At 41.0% G+C, this 17,188-nt stretch overlaps 1 protein-coding gene and 1 long non-coding RNA gene across 8 annotated transcripts in view; one reads left to right on the forward strand and one right to left on the reverse strand.

The window, feature by feature from the left end:
- The window catches only part of LOC130850268 (uncharacterized), an 86,493-nt gene extending 81,320 nt beyond the window's left edge, over window positions 1-5,173 (reverse strand). For both annotated transcript variants that reach the window (XR_009052861.1, XR_009052860.1), the window contains exon 1: window positions 5,079-5,173. This is a non-coding gene — a long non-coding RNA (uncharacterized LOC130850268). The remainder of the gene's footprint in view (window positions 1-5,078) is intronic.
- Window positions 5,174-15,580: 10,407 nt separating this feature from the next.
- Window positions 15,581-17,188, forward strand: part of RC3H1 (ring finger and CCCH-type domains 1) — a 93,282-nt gene continuing 91,674 nt past the window's right edge. For 5 of the 6 annotated variants that reach the window (XR_009052636.1, XR_009052637.1, XR_009052639.1 and 2 more), the window contains exon 1: window positions 15,582-15,831. The gene's annotated coding sequence lies outside the window, so the exon portion shown is untranslated. Of the gene's footprint in view, window positions 15,832-17,188 lie in introns of all 6 variants that reach the window. The other variant, XR_009052640.1, reaches the window with a different exon arrangement.

A 17,188-nucleotide genomic window follows, 5' to 3' on the forward strand; every position in this document is an offset into this window, starting at 1 on the left:
AATATAAACACACTCAGATTATGTCAGGTAGTAAATGGTTTATTGAAAGGATACCTGGGAAAGTTTTATAAATTAAAGCAGAAACCTCAGCCACTAGTTTCAGCCAACCAGGAAAGTGGAAAGTGGCACAATCATGGGGTCACACAAGAGCAATGGGAACCTGAGTATAGCTGAAATGGACAGAGACTGTAACATGGTTTCTAAACTGGAAGTTTCTTCAAGGTCTGGCCCAGCTAAAGCAAGAGCTTGCTAATCTCTACTGAGTGCTCTGCAATTGACATGACGTCTTTTCTCTCTGTCTCTGTTTCTCTCAGGGTGACTTTCTGCCTCTGCTCCTACTACCAACTAACTGACCCCCAAAGTCTATAGATCAAACAACAGATTGTTGCTAAGGACCCCACGGCAAAGCTCTCTGCTCCAGGTCCTCTCACAGGTAGTCAGCCAGCCAATAGTTGGCTGTTCTTGGGTCAGAGGCATTCCCCTGTTCCAGTTAGTGGCGGCTATGGGTGATACAGCCAAGAAGAACAAACTCATTTATGTACCCAAGGCTCTTGCTTTAGATTAGCCACAGTAGGATGTCACTAGGCTACACGGACAGAGGGAGAAAGGAGTGTTAAAGAAACCCAAGGACGAAGGTTACCCGGTGAAAGCCTGCCCAGAAAGCAGTTGGAACCATGAAAGAAATGGCTGATGCCTAAGATGCCACCTGAAGCAGTTAGAAGGGGTTTGATGAGAAATAACCTAGCTTATTTTCCTTCCTGCTCTCCAAACTCCTCCCTTTAGGCAAATATGCCAGGAAGCCAGCTGACACAGGAAAGTAAGTCTTCCCTGTGATACAGAGAAGATCAGAGAAGGGCAAGAAATGGATCTGAGGCAGAGAGGCTCAGGACCAGCTCTGCATCTTATTAACTAAGTTGAATCTTCAGTTTGCTTGGGGATGGCCAAGAGAGGCAACACTGTTACAGTGTAAACCTAGTAGGTTGGAATGAGCAGAACTGGCTTTGAATCTTAGCTCTGCTATTGATTCTGTTTTATTTGGGATGAGTTACTTAACCCTTCCAAACCTCAGTGTCTCTTTCTGTAAAATGGTGTTAACAACACCCATCTTCCAGGATTATAAAGATTAAACAGAGGCTTCCCTGGTGGCACAGTGGTTAAGAATCTGCCTGCTAATGCAGGAGACTTGGGTTCGATGCCTGGTCTGGGAAGATTTCACATGCCATCGAGCAAGTAAGCCCATGCACCACAACTACTGAAGCCCACGCACCCTAGAGCCCACGTGCCACAACTACTGAGCCTGCATGCTGCCACAACTGCTGAGCCTGTGTGCTGCAACTACTGAAGCCCACGCACCTAGAGCCCGTGCTCCACAACGAAGAGTAGCCCCCACTTGCCACAGGTAGAGAAAGCCCCCATGCAGCAACAAAGACCCAATGCAGCTGAAAAAAGAAAACAAACATAGGGTGGTTTTGGTTTTGGTTTTGTGTGTGTGTGTGTGTGTGTGTGTGTGTGTGTGTTTTGTTTTTTTTTAAGCTCTTTATTGGAATATAATTGCTTTGCACTCTTGTACCAGTTTTTGGTGTACCAGGTACACCAAAGTGAATCAGCTGTATTTATACATATATCCCCATATCCCCTCCCTCCCGCAACTCGCTCCCACCCGCCCTGTCCTGGCCCTCTAAAGCATCACCCATCATTGAGTTGATCTCCCTTTGTTACACAGCAACTTCCCACTAGCTATCTATTTTACATTTGGTAGTGTATCTATGTCTATGCTACTCTCTCACTTCGTCCCAGCTTCCCCTTCGCCCTGCCCCCAGCCCCCGGCTCCGTGTCCTCAAGTCCATTCTCTACATCTGCATCTTTATTGTTGCCCTGTCACTGGATTCATCAGTACCATTTTTTTTAGATTCCGTATATATGAGTTAGCATACAGTATTTGTTTTTCTCTTTTTGGCTTACTTCGCTCTGCATGACAGTCTCTAGGTCTATCCACCTCATTACATATAGTTCAATTTCATTCCTTTTTATGGCTGAGTAATATTCCATTGTATATATGTGCCACATCTTCTTTATCCATTCATCTGTTGATGGGCATTTAGGTTGCTTCCATGTCCTGGCTATCGTAAATAGTGCTGCAGTGAACATTATGGTACATGTTTCTTTTTGGATTATGGTTTTCTCTGGCTTGTGTGTGTGTTTTAAGTTAAACCTCCTTTTGTCTTATTAGCAAATTCCCTGAGAGAAGAAGAAAGTGCTTTTGGCTCTCTATTCTGTTGTTTCTATGACTTTTAAATTTTTCAAAATTTAAAAATTGTGCAATATATAATGTACATAAAATAATAAATGAAGTTGTACAGTTAAGGAATAATAATAAAATGACATGTGTGTATTCATTACCTAGGCCAAGAAACAGAATATTTCCACACAGGAACTCCCTTATTACTCCCAAAGTGAACACTGTCATGAATTTTAATTAATGTATTAATCGTTTCTGTTTTCTTTATATTCTTGATCATGTGTGTATATCCTTAAATAGTATATTAGTTAGTTTTGAATGTTTTTGAACTTTATTTCAGTGGAATCATAGTGATTACATCCTTCTAAGACTTGCCCCTTTCACTCAACATTGTGTTTGTGAGTCATTCATGTGTACACAGCTCTAGTTCAATTTTGCATCTATATTCATAAATTGACCTACAATGTTCTTTTATTGTATTGCCTTTATTGTGTTTTGAAATCAAGACTATAGCTTTCTTTTAAAATGAGCTGGGACTCTTTTGTTCTTTCTCTAGTTTCTGGAAAAACTTCTACAAAACAAGAATTAAGTTGCTCCTCAAATGTTTAGTAAACTCACCCATAGGGACATTTTGACCGGTTTTGGTTTCATTTTTGTTTTTCTGTGGGAGAGGACTTAACTGTCATTTTAATTTCTTTGAACTTAATATTTATTCAAGTCCTCATGTCAATTTTGAAATTTTATAGACTTTTAGATATTTTTGTATTTAATTTAGATTTTCAAATTTATTACATATGGCTGTTGTAATTCTTCACTGTCTTGTTAAGTGCTCTCAAGTCTTCAAGATTTCAAAAACATTTTGATCAGCTTTTCTAGTTGTTCTCAAAAGGGGGTTGATTGGAGCTCCCTAGTCTGTCAGTATCAGAAATAGATATTTGATTCTTTTTTGAGTCTGCCTACTCTTGATTCATGCTTTAAAGTTTTACTTCTTCCTAGAAACATTAAACTTACTTACTGATGTTCTGTGTTGAATAATTTCAACATCTAAAAATTCCATGGATCTGACTGCCATGACAGTTCACGCCTTATGATCTTCAGTGATTATTGCTTATTGACATGATTATTGTTGTTTTTATTGTGAATTATGCTTTTTTATTTGAACTCTCAATGAAATTCTTGAGGCCTGGGATGCAAATGAATTCCTCCAGAAAAAAAAATTGCCTATACTTCTGTCAGGTGTCTGGAGCAAACTAGTCAAGAACCACTTTAAAAGAAATGATTTGCTTGAGATATTTTTGGCCCACCCAAGAAGTAAGAATTCAAACTATAAACCTGCAAAAGGGTTGGCTGGTGGTAATGTATTTTCAGAGGAAATTTTTTCTCCTCCATTCATCACCAAAGTTTAGAATAGGTAATTTTTTGCAGTCCCAAGGAGGGGAGAAGTATTCATTTATACTTCATCCTAATACTGAGGATACAGCCCTCTGGATCCTGGCTTTAGGAGGGAAAACCCTCATGTTAGACTTTATATCTTGAATCTTGTTTTGTCTTTTGAGCCCCTAGTCCTTCTGGGCCATAAAAACTGAGTTTACCAAGAGAGGCAAATTAAGCAAATGGGAACTTCCCTGGTGGAGCAGTGGTTAAGAATCCACCTGCCAGTGCAGGGGACACATGTTCGATCCCTGGTTGGGGAAGATCCCACATGCTGCAGAGGAACTAAACCCATGCACCACAACTACTGAGCCTGCGCTCTGGAGCCCACAAGCCACAACTATTGAGCTCGTGTGCTGCAACTACTGAAACCTGTGCACTAGAGCCCTTGTTCCGCAACAAGAGAAGCCACTGCAATGAGAAGCCAGCACACCGCAAGGAAGAGTAGGCCCTGCTCATCGCAACTAGAGAAAGCCCACGCACAGCAATGAAGACCCAATGCAGCCAATAAATAAATAAATAAATAAATAAATTTATTTTAAAAAAATTCAGCAAATGTTCTCAAAGAGAAAACTCTCAGAGCTCTTTGTAAAGCTGAGAGCTCCTGACTTTGTTCAGAACTTGGCCTGAATATTCCTCACTTTCTTGCCAACTCATGTACATATACAAGATCATTTTTAAGAAAATATTTTAACCAACATTTTTAGTTGCTTTCAGCAGAAGGGTCTAAGTCACTGACAGTATTGTTCTCTGTTTCTATTATTAAAAATAATCATATTATACAGGGTTTCATAATCTGCTTTTTAATATTCATAATGTATAAAAAACACTTATCTAACTTAAGGAATATGTGTCTGCAATCATTATTTAATTATTTATTCATTCAACAAATATTTCCTGGGGCCTTAATATCTATGAGACATTTTTTGTCCCCAACGATACAACAATGAATAAGACACACAGTTCCTACATGTACAAAACTTAAATTCTAGGGGAGGGGAAATGTTAAACCTATCATTACACAATAAACTATATAGTTATAAACTTTTCTTATCAAGAAAGATTGAGAGTGTCACTCAATTTAGACTGAGAAGTCAAGGAAGGCCACTCTGAATGAGAGACATTAGAAACCAAAGGATGAGTAGGAATTATCCAGATGAAGAGTGAGGGGAAGAATTTCCAGGCAGAAGGAAGAGTATGAAGGCCCTGAGGCAAGAGGGAGCATGTCGTGCTTTGGAGATGAAATAAAGCAAGAGAAGCTGTAGTAGAGATCAAAGGGGAAACGAGTAAGACACGAGTGGAGAAATAGGCTGGGGCCAGATCACACATGGTATTCTATGCTGTATTTGTCAGCTCTGGCTGCCACAAAAGACTGGGTGGCTTAAGCAACAGAAATTTATTTTCTCACAGTTCTGGAGGATGAAAGTCCAAGATCAAGGTGCCAGCATGGGCAGGTTCTGATGTGAGTTCTCTTACTGCCTTGTAGACAGCCGCCTTCTTGCTGTGTCCTCACATGGTGGGGAGAGGGCTGTTATCTCTTCCTGTTCTTATAAGGGCACCAGTTCTATTAGATCAGGGTTCCACCCTTAATCTTAATTACCTCCTTGAAGGCACTATCTCCAGTACAATCTGTGGGATGTTAGAGCTTCAACATATGAATCTTGGGGAGTAGAGGAAGCCACAATTCAGCCCATAGTATATGCCATGGATTTTTATTTCAAGTGTGATGAGAAGCCATTGAAGAGTTTTGTGCCAGGAAATGACATGATCAATTTATGTTTTGAAAGAATCAGTGTGATTCTTGAATTGAAGACAGAAGAGGGGAAACCAGTTAGGAGACAATGGTAATAGCTGAGATAAAATACGGCAGCTGGGACTTCTTTGGTGTGATAAGTAGAGAGAATTCAACATATTCAAATTTAGGAATAATTATTGTCACCATTTAGTGATTGTTTGGATGTAAGGAAGACCTAAACGTCAAGGAGGTGTCTAGATTTACGGCATGGGCACCTGACTGGATGCTGGCATAATTTACTGAGGTAAGAAACACTAGAATTGCAGGTTTGGAGCAGGAAGAAGATAAATGTGTCTGTTTTGAAATGCTGAGTTTGAGATGCCTACTAGATGTCTAAGTGAGATGTCAAGTAAGATACATAGGGATCAGAAGTCCAGCAGAGAGATCTGGGGTAATGATACAAATGTGCAAGCTGGTATTTGAAGTCTTAGGAGTGGATGAGATTGCACAGGAAAAGAGAACAGAATAAAGAAGAACAGGGGGCCTAAAACAAAGCTCTGAAGAACATAATTTCCTCACAATACTTTATGATGAAAAATTTTAAACACAAAGAGTCACATTTGTGAGCATCTATATACCCACCACCAAGATTCTGCAATTAGCATTTTACTATATTTGCTTTATCCCATATCTATTTATCTGTCTATTCTTCTATCCATCTATCATAGCATCTTATTTTCTGATGCATTTCAGTCATCAGTAGATGAACATTAGATTGCTTCCACCCCTTGTCTAATGTGAATAAGATTGCAATGAACATGGGTATGCAAATAACTCTTTGAGATCCTGCTTTCAATTCTTTTGAATATATACCCACAAGTGGGATGGCTAGATCATAAATGTTTCGTTTTTACAAGAAACTGCCAAACCTTTTTCCAAAGCATTTCACAGTCTTAGTTGCTCCGTGGCATGTGGGATCTTCCTGGAGCTGGGATCGAACCCGTGACCTCTGCATTGTCAGGCGGATTTTTAACCACTGCGCCACCTAGGAAGCCCCTATTTATTTATTTATTTATTTAATTGACTGTGTTGGGTCTTTTTTTTTTTTTGCTGTGCGCAGACTTTCTTTTTAGTTATGGTGAGTGGGGGCTACTCTTTGTTGTGGTGCGAGGGCTCCTCATTGCCGTGGCTTCTCTTGTTGCGGAGCATGGGCTCTAGGTGCATGGGCTTCAGTAGTTGCAGCACATAGGCTCAGTAGTTATGGTGCACGGGCTTAGTTGCTCCGTGGCATGTGGGATCTTCCAGGAGCAGGGATCGAACCTGTGTCCCCTGCATTGGCAGGCGGATTCTCAACTACTGCGCCACCTAGGAAGCCCCGCTAAAATATTTTTTATCTGAAATATAAATTCCAGGTATATATCTGAAATATAAATTTATTTCAACATCCTGTACTTTATCTAGCAAATCTATCAAAATAAAGTTCAAAACTTCCGACTTTAGCCTCCAATGTCTACCTGCCTACCTCTGCAGCATCGTCTTTGCTAAATTCCTTCTGAATATCTATACTTTCTCCTAGCCAAACTGTATTTCTGTTAGTTCCTTAAAAACACCATGCATCTACTGCTTTAGTGCATTTGCATATGCTGTTTTCTCTGGCAGAAACATTTTGCTCTCTCTCTTTGCCTAGCTAATTTCTACTCATCCTGCAGCTTTCAACTTAACTGTCACTTTTTTTTCCCCTTTGGCCATGAAGCGGCATGCGGGATCTTAGTTCCCCAACCAGTAAATGAACCCATGCCCCCTGCAGTGGAAAGGCAGAGTCCTAACCACTGGACAACCAGGGAATTCCCTGTCACTAGGACGTTTCTATTCATCACAGACTAGGTCAACTCTCATTGTTAAGTATGCCATATACTTTGGCCTTCCAACATGTGGTTATTTAATTATTTACATGTATTCTATCTTCCCTGCTAGAATATAAGCTTCCAAGGAAGAGACTCTGCCTGTCTTGTTCACTGCTATATCACCATAGCACAGTGACTGGCAATAACAGGTTATCAGTTTGTTGTGATTACTTGTGATAAAGCGGATGCAAATTAATTTTGTTCTGTAATTTTATATCATCAGTTGAGAACATCTGATGCGCAATTAGATGTTGCAGAAACAAGGTTACAAATATCTGCAGAAAAGAACCAGAAATGAACACTTCAATTATGGGAGTTGAAATACTTGTGCAAAAAATTTAAAAATAATTCTTTTTCTATATAAGTTTAGCAAAGAGGGTTTTGCCCCAGATGTAATGCTTGATTAGGAAGATGCCTGTTAGCAAAAGGAATTCAAGAAAAAATAAAAAAGCACTTTGCATTTGCATTAATTTTTAGCTGAGAGATATTTATATGAAGACTTTCCCTTGAGAAATGTGTGCAATATTAGTTTTTAATGTAGACATGAAACATTCTTGGCAGAATGAGAAAAGAAATCAAATTGAAAGCTTGACAGGAGTGCTTATTTGAGTATAATGGAACTGAGAAACAGAAGGAAACATGTAATTTAAGATACCTCCATTTCAGTTTAAGTGAAACGGATACAGATGTATCCTTATGTTTTGAGACTATAATGACTAGAGTCTTGAAATCGGGGCCCAAAGAACGAAACAACATGGATAACTCCATTAAACTGAGTAAAGATCAACTATATGAGAAATGAGAAAGTGGATTATTTCTGCAAACCCTTGATTTCTGTACACTTCCTCTTGTATGTTAAACTACCTCAGTGGCTAACTTAAGCAGAAAGGGAATTTTCTGGAAGGACACTGAGTGGCTCAGAGTTTTGAAAGTAAGGAAGGGAATTTGGGGAAGCTAGATGGCCAGAACCAGAGCTAAGGTCAGTCCTGAAATGGCCTGGTGAGGGTACTACTGCCATGACCAGTAGGTGCTAGACACAATCCCAAGGATTGCTGCCATTGTCCCATCAGACTCTGGGTATCACAGGAGTGAGTGGGATGAATTCTACTTACTTCTGTGTAACTCAGTCCCAATTCAAAGTCCCATGTAAGAGCATCCAGTCTACCAAGCTTATATCATTTTTCCCTCACCCTAGGACTGCTGTGGGGCAGAGGCAAGGGGAGGGGTGGGTGAAGGGCAGAAGGAAAACATCTAGACTTTCTGGTCTGTAGTGGGAGAAAAGATCCTGCCACCCACAAAAATTCCCAAATGGAAAATTCCCAAACAGTGTCAGGAGGGGAGGGTTAGATGATGAGCAGCCAAAAAATTATAAATATCCATTATATATGTCCATCTCTCAGGGGTATGAGGAGATATAAGAGAATCTTGCTCTATCCAACAGCTACTACTGTGTCATTTCTACAATTGTAGGCAGTAGGTTACTAAATCACCAATAATTTGATTTAAACACATCCATATATACATGTACACGCAAGCATATAAATTGATCCATGGACTTTTTTTTATAAGTATACTATTCCCATCGAGAAAGGGGGATTTTTTCTTTCTTCCAGGTCAAATAAAGGGAATGGTTACTGATGTCATTAAACTACAGCTATATCATAGCCCCTACCCTCAGAGGATAAATTTGACAATAATGTATTTTGACAAAATTACATTGAGAGAAGGCAAATTCAGCCATGTGTAAAGCCATGAAGACCCGTTTAAAGGACTCCTTTTAAAAGATGCTCCCTTATAAAGTTTCTTGCTGAAAAGGAAGATCTAATCTGGGACATTGTTCTCTTCTTCACATTGGTTCCTGAATGAGCCCTTGTGCTTCTTGGATTTTATCTGATATTTGTAAATCAAAAGCATTATGAAAATCTGCCCACCTCTGAACTCAGTTTCCCGTTTAGTCTTGTATAGTCATCTGTTTACATGACCATTACTCATATGGGACTACTTATAAATATTATGTCTGTGCTGTTGTTGCTTTAGATTACTAATTCCTTGGAAAGGCACGAGCTCTGTCTGTTGAATTAATTGTGTTTAACACCAAATATTGGTCATTACATGTAAGGTGTTTAAAGCTGCTGTTGGACATTATAATTGTAAAATACTTTCCCTGCCTACAGCAAATAAAATCTCTCTTCGTGTAAGAAGAATTTGACACACAACAGTGTGGGGGCCAAAGCCAGCCCACCACCATCTCTTTATGTCTGATTTTGTGAATAAAGTTGCATCGGAACACAGTCATCTTCATTAGTTTACATATTATCTATAGCTGCTCTCATGCTATAATGACAGAGTTGAGTAGTTGTGACAGAGACCAAATAGCCAGTAAAGCCTAAAATATTTACTATCTGGCCATTTACCAAAAAACCTTTCTGACCATTGATCTACGTCAGTGGCTCTCACCTCATATAGCAGGATGGGATCCTCTGTAAAATCTAAAAAAAGAAAAACTCCCTGGCCCCACACCAATATCCCAAATCAAAATCTCTGTGGTCAAAGCTGGAGATATACAGCTTTTAAAAGTTCACACAAAGTAGAGAATCACCAGCCTAATGCAATACACAGTAGCTAGTATAATTTTAATAATTTTCTTTCATTGTCTCCTAGATGTCAGGCATTGCACTGGATGCTCTACGTGTATTTTCTCATTTATCTCCATAAAAACCATCTTAGATACATTTTACAAACTTTATTTTATAGTAAAGGAAATGGAAGCATTCGAAGTTTAACTTGTACAAGCTAACACAGCCAGTAAGTAGTGGAACAGGGTTTGCTCTAGGTCTTTCTACCTATCCAAGATTGACAACAGAAGAAAAATATCCAAGTGGAAAGAGACTTTGACTCTTATCCCTTGAGATGTGCTTTTCCTCCAGGGGAGCTGTAGCTATCTCCCATTACTGATGTTACACTGACCTGCATAAGAAGGACTGGCCTCAATATTGCTCTCCTGTTGATAGAAGGTAGCACAGCTGAACATTCAAAGAAGATGTTATTCAAACCTAGAGGATAATAAAAGGGAAATAAACTCATGGAGTAACATGAAGCTGAATATTCATCTTCAATGAGGAGTGCACCACAGGGACATCTTCCTTTCTGGTTCATGACCTGCCTCCAATTGGTAGAGCTCATCTTTAATCCCTAACCTCTTGGAACATCACAAACAACCCTAAAGACTCAGCTATGTCCAGATCCTAGAAATTAAGGCATGGAGCAAAAGGAAGTTTCCTCTCCATCCTTGCTTAAAGCACAGCTTTCAAATTCTGGTTTCCTGAATGATTTATACATTAATGTCCAACTTTTTCTTAACTGGTTACTCATGACATGATAAATCTAATAACGCCTAAGAAATATTGAACATACATTTTTGCTAGATAATATCATTTGGTTACAATATGTATTTGCCCTCAGTATATCTATAATTGCTAATTTAGGCGGAGCTCTAAATGATGTTCAAATCATTAACCCTATAAACAAAGCTTAATCCTATCACACTAATCTTGGGTCTATTCAAGTTCTGGTATCTGTTTTCTGCTCTCATTGTGATGTGACTCAGATAATTTTGATAATCAGTTTTAAAAAAATTCTGGTATCCCATTTATTGTTGCTAATTTACACCCCCAAAAGTATTGGTATTTTATGATGCAAGGAGTAATTAGAGAAAGAAAAGCTTCAGATTTCACTAGGTAGATTTAAAATTGTACCTTCACAAGGGTGCCTTTTATTCATTAGTATGATACTCTAAAAATGAGCATTTATTATTGTTATGGGCTGAATTGTGTCCATTCCTCCCACCTGCTCCTACCACCAAAGTCATACGTTATAGTCTTAACCCCCAGTATCTCAGAATGTGACTGGATTTGGAGACAGGGCCTTTACAAGAAGAGGAGGTTAGTACACAGAGAGACACAGTGAAGACCACGTGAAGACAGAGGGGGAAGACGGCCAGCTAAACCAAGCCTGCCTGCACTTTGATTTTGGACTTCTAGCCTCCAGAATTTTGAGACAATTTCTGTTGTTTAAGCTATCCAGTCTGTGAGGTTTCTTTCCTAAAGGGGTGCTATTTACTATCACCCTGGAATATGACTCAGGGGATGGGTTACAGTTCAGATATTCCCAATTCACAGACGGTAGGCCAGTTCAAAAGCAATTTCAGGCATGACTTGGAAACATCATTTTATTTAGCTCTTTTGGAATCAGAAAGAATCATAATCCCATGATCACTTTGGATTGTTACCCTGAATCTAAGGCAACCCCCTAGGTTTAGTTTGTAGTTACTGACTTGGGCCTGTTTTGGCACTGGACTCTAAAGATTAAGGGTAGGTCAGAAACTATTGATTTGCCCATATTGTCTTGGGACATCTTCCTCTATTTCTTACTCTACAGATTTATCTTAATGAACACTGGTAAAAGGAATGTAGACTGGGAGAGAAAGTGGATTATGGAGAATATATGTATAGGGAAAGAGGAGAGTGGGAAGGAGAGGACTAAATTGGCCTCCCACACTACTTTACCTAAAGCAATTCAGAAAATCCAAATGACTCAGCTCCAGTACCCCCTATTTTGTGCATGTGTTCCTGTCTGAGGATGTCATTCCCTCCCCACACATAAATGATTTACACTGGAGAAGTCTCAGGTCCTAGCTGTACTTTTAATACAGTTAATCCAAACTCTATTCTCATTCCCTCCAATTAGCCATGTATCGAAAGCTGATTTACTTGTATGCTTCTGGGTACAGACCTAACACATAGCATTGACATCTGTCAAAAAGGTTCTATGACAGAATAAGATTCCTACTAGTTTTTCCGTTTAATTTTCATAGAACTCTATACTTTTTATGCAATAACCACCAAGCTATTTTATATTCTAGTTGTTGACATGTACTTCTCATTGTATTCCTCCTACTAGGTTGTTACATTTCTTTAAGGCAGGGACACGTCATCCATCTTTGAATTTTCTCCTCCTATTCCATTCCTTGCCACTCTCTAATCCCCTCCTCAATAACATGGCATTTATCTATAACAAAGAGTTGGGTAGATATGTGATCTAAATTTTCTTAGTCTATGTTTCAGCTGTTGCAGTAAATGGGCTGGTATCTAAGGTCTTTTCTAGCCCTAATATATTTTAGGTTGATAATTACACATTCCAGAGCAATTTTAAAGCATGTTGTAGATTAAAAAAATCACTTAGCATAAACTAAAAGGCATAGGCTATTCTAAGTAAATAAATAATCAAAGGAAGAACAGTATAGTACAGGCATATCAGAAAATATGTTTAAAAGATTCATAAGGCCTTATTTCTAACTGATTTGTGTCTGATGTGAAAAACAGCATTAATGTTTTTTTAGAGTTCATGCTAAAAGCAAAACTGTATTTGGTTACTTGTCATCCTTATTTGACTGATGAAGAAACTAAAGACTATAATGACATATACCTAAAATGGATTTTTAAAAAACATTTGAATACTTACTATGTGCCATGTACTGTTTTAAGTCCTTTACATGAAATGATGCATTTAATTTTCACAGTATATCTGTGGTGGAGGCTGAGGCAGAGTCTAAATCTAGAATTAGATAATGAAATATAAAGTAAAACCAAATTGTTTAAATTATGTTAAAGCTACAAAATAGTAATTTCTAAGCACAAACGACTGAGACATTTAAGTTAGGACATTTAAGTTGTCTTTAGTAATTTTCTTTTCTTAAAAATAATTTTCCCAGACTATGCTGTAGCCTTTTAATTAATCAACTCATAGTTTATTTTTTTTAAGTTTTTAAAATTAATTAATTTATTGGCTGTGTTGGGTCTTTGTTGCTACGTGCAGGCTTTCCCTAGTTACAGCACGCGTGGGCTTCAGTAGCTGTGGCATGTGGGCTCAATAGTTGTGGCTTGTGGGCTCTAGAGCGCAAGCTCAGAAGTTGTGGCGCACAGGCTTAGTTGTTCCGCAGCATGTGGGATCTTTCTGGACAGGGGATTGAACAGTGTCCCCTGCATTGGCAGGCAGATTCTTAACCGCTGGGCCACCAGGGAAGTCCCTAGTGATTCATTCTTAATGAGTTAGCTTAAGGTACTTCTCAAGCACTATTTCACTGTATTAATACAAATTTCACTGGATGAAAACAAATTATACAATTTTAAGAGTGTAGAAGCTTAAATAAAATTTAAATTTTAACATAATTATTTAATCTTATTCATAGTAACTCTCAACACCCTAAAAAAAGTTACCGTTATTTAACAATAACATAGCAAAAATTTTAAACAGCAAAATCACAGGGAAAAAAGCTTAATTCACTAGCTAAAATTCTTCTAGAATTTTATTTTAATTTGGGAATAAAACCCAGAATATCTTTTTTTTCCCACTGAATAACCACATTACCTTTCTTCTAAATAGACTCAGTCTCTAGGGATAAATTATTCTCTGTGTCTCATAGGTCTATCCGAACTTGGGAGTTCAAAGCATACAAATGACTTTTTGTAGATTAGTTTTTATTGCAAACACTTGTGTTTTCTTCAAATCTGCTCCTCTCCTTTTTCTGCCAAATGTTTAATTATATCATTAAAATGAAGTTTGGGAAGCCCCTCCATTTTTAATTTATTTTTAACTAAATATTTATGAAATAAAAATAAATTTAACTTAAAAATCATATTTTTTTAAGGGAACCTTGAAGGGGGTCTACCTGTTGAGGTGTAACTATTAACATTTCAAAGAAATTATATTATCTAGGTTGGTTGTAATGGAAGTTGGGTTACTTGCTTCACCAAAACAGGGAAGTTGGCATGTTTGCCTAGCAACAGCGGCTAAAACCTTCTGTTGTGGAAGGTTCCCTAGGAGTGAGAAGGGAGGAGGAGGAAAAACTGGAGGAACAGATTAATCTGCTTTTCCCAGCAGGGGACTGAGGCCTGGCTGAGAAAGGAAAGGCTACCTAAAGGATAGCCTTTAGATTGGCACACACTCACCTAATCCCTCCATGGTAGCTAGAAATTTGCTCTTTGTAGGACTGGGCTTACTATTTAGTGGGTTGAAGAGATGGTTACAGATTTAGCCCACTTCAAAGAGAGTAAATTCCAATCAGCAGAAAGACATCAATAGATCCTCTAAAAAGAAACTGAAATCTGAGTAGCAGGAGGGCGTTCCCAATTAAAAAGAACTCCTCCCTGCTCAGAGTTTAGGAAGGTGTGTATTATTTACAAATAATATAAGAACATTAGCTGGTACAGTAATTGAATTTATCACCTTAAAAGCAGAAGCTTCTCTAAATATAGTACTTCTCTTGGTATTGGGGATGTATGCAATGAAGAAAGGACAAGAAAGCAAAATGTCTGCTCTCTTGGCCAGACCTGGGGAAAAAAAAGGGGGGTCGGGGGATGATAATGCAGAGGACTATTAACTGGGTGCTTATTTGAGGACCATCTCTCTCCTCTATTCCAGACGATTTATTTCGAAATTAGGACTGTACGGTATGAAAAGAATTCCATTTCTCTCCTTTCTTAAAAGCAAGTGTTTGGCGAATTGTCTTGAAGGGGGTCTCCCATTACCCAAAATGAAAATAGCCTCTTTTCCATACTGGCGAAGAAACTCTCAACAATCACAAAGTTAGCTTTTAGATCCAACAAGCTCTTCTAAGGGTCGAATCTTTTTCTGTCCTCCTCCAGAGAGCTCTTAACTGGTCACACAGGCCTGGAGAGACGTTTTGGGGCAGTGAGTGTCCAGGCCTTTGGGCTGTTAAGCCCTGTTGGGAGGCTGAACTCTTTGGGGACTCTGGGAGAGGAGTGACTGCAGCAAAGCTGGTGTGATCAAGAACCAAGATAAAATGGGATAAGAACAGATTCCTCTGCGGTGGAAGAGGAGAGATGTGAAAAAGAAACAAGAGTAGAGGGACGAGCTGAGAAAGCCAAGGGGGCAGAGGTAAGCGCGGGATTGGATGGAAAAGTCAGAAATTTTCCAATTCACTCTCGCCCTCTGGCCACTTGCCCGCGGGGCGCCCAGACGCTGGCGGACCAGTTCTTCGGCTCAGGGCGTGGGTGCGCTCCAGGTCCAGGCGGGGAGCGCTGCCACCCTCCTTCCCGGGCGTTGGTGGCCGGTGACTCAGAGCGTTGCTCCCGCGCCCGCCCCGCCCCTCCTCTTGCCCCGCCCCCGGAAGGAGGAGCCTCGCCCGGGTCTCCGCCCCAGTCTCTGGGGCGGGCGGGAGCCCGAGGAAGAGGAAGGGGACGAGGACAACGAGCGGCCGGGCGGCGGGGGAGGAGGAGGAGGAAGAGGAGGACGACCAACAAGATGGCCCCTGCTGCAGGAGCAGCCTCAGCAGCAGGTGGGAGGCCGGAGGCGGCGCTGGCGGTGGCGGCGGCGGCCGTGGCCCGGCGGCCTGGGACAGAGTCAGAGTCGACGGTGGCAGCGGCGGCGGCGGCGGCTGCCGCGGCGGTGGCGACGGCCGCGGGGACTCGGAGCTGAGAGGAGCTGCTGCTCGGACCAGCGCGGTGAGCGAGCGGCAGGCGGCAGGCGGCGGCGGCGGCGGCGGCGGCGTGGGGAGCGGGGCGGCCGCCGCCCGGCCTCCGTCGGGAACAATAGGCAGCCGCGGCGGGGCAGGGGTTGTCCTCGGCCGCCCTCGGCTCCTCGGCCGTAGCGTCCGCCCGTCCGGCCTCAGGCCCGGCCGGCGGCCGAGGGACTTGTCAGTGCCCGGCGTCCTTTAGGCCTCAGGCCTCGGCGTGCCGCCTGGAGGGCCTGCCGGGGTGGGTAGGCCCGTGGGGAGGTGCAGACGCCGCCCTGGACGAGGGGAGGGCGAGGGAGGCTTCGGCCAGAGGGAGGGGGCCACACGGCTGCCCAGCCTCTCTATGAGCCCGGGGGCCTTGGCGGGAGCCGAGCGCGCACGGGAAATGCTTTTTGGATCTCGGGTCTGTGGGGGTGGGGGAGGTGAAGGCGTCTGTAAACAGGCGCCGCCTCTGCCTCTGCACCTCGAGGCTGCTCCCTCCTCCTGCCCCTTAAGCGCTCCCTTTTCTCGGCCAAGTGGGTTTTACGGCGTCTGTTCCCTGGAGCTACTGCAGATCGAGCCAGATAGTCTTTTTTTTCTTGCTGGCGGCGCTAGGGAGGTTGTGTTTGCAGGTGTTTTTCAAAAAATTTTAAGTGCAACAACAAGAGATCTACCGGGCAGAACGTGATTATCGATAAGGGATGGGGAGACAGAGAGGGCTAAAGGATATTCCTCTTTAAACATCTCTGGGTATCAGTTCTCTCTAAACATCAGTTTTGCCCAACATCCCGGTGAGAGTGAAACAAGGGCTCTTTTGGAACAGTAAATAATGTAACTCTTGACATCCCAGAATAGTCCCTGAAACTGGAAACAAAGCCGCTTACTGGCAACGCGAAGACAAATTGTAGTGTTTGAATAGAACTTTTCTTCAAAGGAACCGTTGTGAATTATTAATGTGCCGCATAAAAAACATTAACTAGCATAAAATGGACCTAATGAAGCATTTCTTTAGGAGGCAGAAGAGGTTCGTCTCCAGTCTAGAACTTCTCTTTTTTTTTTATAGTTTTCAAAAACTAGAAACAACTGTTCTGTATTGAATGTTTAGGCTTATGGAGAGACATCTCGTTAGAGTTGCCCTGCATAGTGATTTCTGAAACTTCAATAGTTAACTATTTCTCCTAAACTCATTTTCTGAAGGCATCTACCATGTACATTTCCAAGTGAAGGGGAAAATTATGCAAGTTATTTCTATTAAAGTTTCTACGTAGGTATGGAGAAATTTATATTAAATTTGTTTGGATACATCGAAAAGACTGCTTTCCTTTATTTAATATTAAATTGCATGGTCCATCTAGTTTGCCTTCTTG

This window comes from Hippopotamus amphibius, chromosome 3 (assembly GCF_030028045.1).
Source record: "Hippopotamus amphibius kiboko isolate mHipAmp2 chromosome 3, mHipAmp2.hap2, whole genome shotgun sequence".
Taxonomy (NCBI): domain Eukaryota; kingdom Metazoa; phylum Chordata; class Mammalia; order Artiodactyla; family Hippopotamidae; genus Hippopotamus; species Hippopotamus amphibius.